We start from the raw sequence: 3,796 nt of genomic DNA, 5'->3' as shown, positions 1-3,796 counted from the left end.
CGAATACAATGTCATAAGCCAGAAGGCCTTTCTCACTTGAGAACTGGTGGTTTGTAACACTTAATAGTATATTGTCTAAGCAAGTGTGTTTTCTCAACAGTCTTTTCGCCATGCAGGTATATCACAGTGCCATGCCAAAATACATTCTGAAACGCATTCGTTTCTCAATTCTGGGGATGATTGGACACACATATCGCAGCTCTTGACGACGTCAATGTCAACCGTCGCCACAACACAACCATAAAGACTGCGATAGTAAGGTATAAAGTCCAGTTCTCAAAGCATAAAGAAGACTATGTGGCCAAATAGAAAATGTTACGAAAGAAAGAGTTATGAGATTGTTGACAAGTTCATGTGTGAGGTGGCAGCGGTTGCAAATGGCAAACTTTATGTTCCTGCCTTGGAGAAGTGCGTTTCCCTTCCTAATCCCGTGTGGAAGCCTCCTGAGAAGGCTGAGGTGGTGCAGGATTTGGATATCTTTGCCTGATGGTATTCACAACGCAGGCTGGAAGACGACAACGAACGTGCTTGCCCAATTTGCCATGTACATACAGTGTGTACTGCCTAGGTGCCGCATAACGTAGAGATCTACAGAAACATAGAATGTCATGCGGAGTGTGTATGCTGAGTGTTTGTACACATACCAAATTGCTGGACCGTAATAATTATTACGGTAATGGGTATAGTCAAATACTCATTTGCTCTACAAATGCGCTGTATTACACCTACCTACCTACTTGCACATTCAGTGCGCGCTCCATAATAATTTAGTGTCCACTGGTGCAAAGATGGAGGTTCTTGTAGAATTTCCAATGATTGCTGATTTCAAATTGAATTCCAATGATCTGGGGATGAATTCTGATTAGGACACGTTCGATTACCTACTAGTACAAAGATGTCTTGGTCTTAAAGTACAGATTTCTTACGCTCCTGCCAGAATTTGTGCATCATTTTGGTGTACGCTTTCTTGACCCCACGTTTGTACGTTGCATGACATGGTATACTAGAGAACGGGTTTATTGACAAAGCCTATCGCGTAAAACGATAAAGTATGGGGTCGGGTGTGATCAAATGCCCCACGGTACTCATAAACTGTGTGCAGTGCTCTTTTCACAAACAGAACACTACCATACTTTGCAGATCTTGTACCAATCCAAGGGAAAATGACAAAGACAAAATAATGTGTTTTAGTCATGCATTAAAACGTGTGATAACTACTAGCACTATAGTACAACGTTTTTTGTGCTATGCGTGACAATAATAAGAAAGTTACACGCAAAACATTATGCGCATCGATCCTCGCAAGACAAATCAAGAAATACTCTGAGCAAAGGGAAATTGTTTTGCGTCATGCATGAAACTTGTGATAACTACCAGGACAATGTATTTCTTGTGCGACGCCTACTGTAGTGCACCTGACAACAATAATGTCTCCAAAAAATGAGCGTATCATATTGACGCACGATCCTCACAAGACAAAGTCAAGACAAACTAATTGAGGCTTACCTGATGTCTGACTCTACTGTCACTGGCATTGACGGCTTCTGCATGTCGAGATAACCTCGAAGAGCTGCGATATGGCACGGCCTAATGCCAGGTTTGCTCTTTTGTATAGACATCCGCGATGCACCACAATGCTTCAGGCATTCATCCAACAAACTCTTTGCAGATGATATAACCTTCCATATCCGTAGCCATTCGTGTCAAACAGTAACTACTCGACTGAGTGACGACCTGGCAGCTCTCGATGGCTATCTTGAAAGGAAAGGACTCATATTAAATCCATCTGAGACCCAGGTTTTAATACGTCGTCACCCTGGTAAAGAGCTGCCACCTGGTGCAGCAGTTCTCTGTCGTGACATCCCCTCTGCTTCCGCCCGGTATTTAGGAATATTAGTTGACGAGCGTCTATCCTTTTCAGACCAAGTAGCAGCGGTGTGTACATCTGGTAACACGAAAGTTAGAGCCTTTGTGCATGCAAAACAGAATATCAGTATCTTTGGCAAGCGACTGTTCTACCTCTCTATAATTCAGTCTACTCTTGAGTATGGCAGCACGCATATGCACGCTGTTTGTCGCAAGCTCTTCATAACAAACATTTTGCTGCCAGCCGCTTAGCGCTAAAGAGAATTTTTTCCTTGTATAGAATGACCCTAACTGCCCTTCTCTACAGTAACACCAATGTATACACCCTTGAACAATGCCTCAATTTCAAGACCTACGTATTTGTGTATCACTACCTGAATGGCCTTGCTTGCTCTCTCCTACAAGACCGCTTTACTCCTCGTGCTCACGGTGCTCACACTGCTGCCATTACCCGTGGTCAAGTGTCTGCCACGCTTGTTTTACCCCCTGCTAGCACACGCTATGGTTTCAGTGCATATTCTTACATAGGCGCTGACCGGTGGAAGGCACTGCCACCTGCTTACCGCCTTTCTAATTCACCTGCTGAATTTCGATCACCCATCAAGACGTTCTTAGGGTTCCCTGTAAGAAGGCGTTGATGCCTGTTGGGAATTCCCTAGTAAAATAAGAATAAAAATGAAAATATAAAATAAGGTTACAATCTCGTAATGTGCGAGGTCCGCTACGCAAGAAACCTTGGGCCGTCTTCTCGACAGTGACGGGGGCATCCTGCCAGAAAAATCATTCCCGCTGGGTGGGCATGGCTATACACTTTTGTCCACGCTCCCACCAGTCGGAATCCCAAACGAATCGAGAGTCTGGTGGCCAAGCTACTCGTCTTCTGTCGGACGCAGCTGCTGAGGCATCTTCTTCCTCAACAGTGGTTACACGCGATGGCAGCTCCTCAGCAGAGTATCTGGGCTCCCTGTCCCAACCGTACGCGGTGGTGGGTTGATGGTGGTCTTCACTGACCTCAGCATCGCTGCCTTCATTGCTGGGTACAGAGAATTGTTCGGAATAAGAAATTGTATACTAAAATAGTGCTCCGAGATTGCGACTGTGCCACAATGACGAAGGCAGGCCGGGATGACATAGCCAAATGGCCGCATGACGTCATAGCAAGGCCCCGTTTGTGCCAATATCTCAAGAACGCTTTGTCGTAGAGACTTCGGACCAAGACCATTTGACTCAGCACCCGAAACTCTACAGGATATGAAAGTTTCATTTTTCGGTGGAGTTCCCCTTTAAAACATCTTTGGTTGCAATGTTTACGATACGAGTGCGCACTTGATTCTATTCATCGGCATATTATGATTATTATCTCCACGCTGCCACATTAACTAAAAGTGTGACTTACCTTCCGTAATGCAAAAAGATCTGAACCCTTTTGAAGCAGCAATTCTATAACCTCCGGGTTGCCGTATCGACAGGCTGCGTGCAATGGTGTTTCTTGATCCTGGAGTAGGGAGAGGAAGGAACATTGAAAATATTTTCGTATCGAGGAAAGGGCTAAGGGAGAGACAGAGAGACAACATTTAATGACTACATGATTGATCACGGCAAGAGAGACAGGGAGAATGAGAGTGAGCAAAGGAGAGAGCTACAATGTAGATAAAATGGCCTGAGTGCCTATGACCAATACAGGTGCACAGGCAGCTGCTATACAGGAACTCGGCAAGCTTTGTGTACGGGGTGCAGACCAGCAAGAGAAAGGATGTACTAAGAAACAGTGTACAGAAGATGGTGACCTAACAGTTTGTAATTCTTTGTTGCCATCTTCAATAGGTCCGTTAAATAGTAGTAATAGGTTTTTCATTTGACCCAACGAGACCACACGACGCTTGCAGATCACAGCATGAACAGTTCACCAGCCACACTCCACGAAAGAAAG

This window comes from Sycon ciliatum, chromosome 3, assembly GCF_964019385.1.
Source record: "Sycon ciliatum chromosome 3, ocSycCili1.1, whole genome shotgun sequence".
Taxonomy (NCBI): domain Eukaryota; kingdom Metazoa; phylum Porifera; class Calcarea; order Leucosolenida; family Sycettidae; genus Sycon; species Sycon ciliatum.
Note: the sequence above shows the minus strand (reverse complement) of the source record.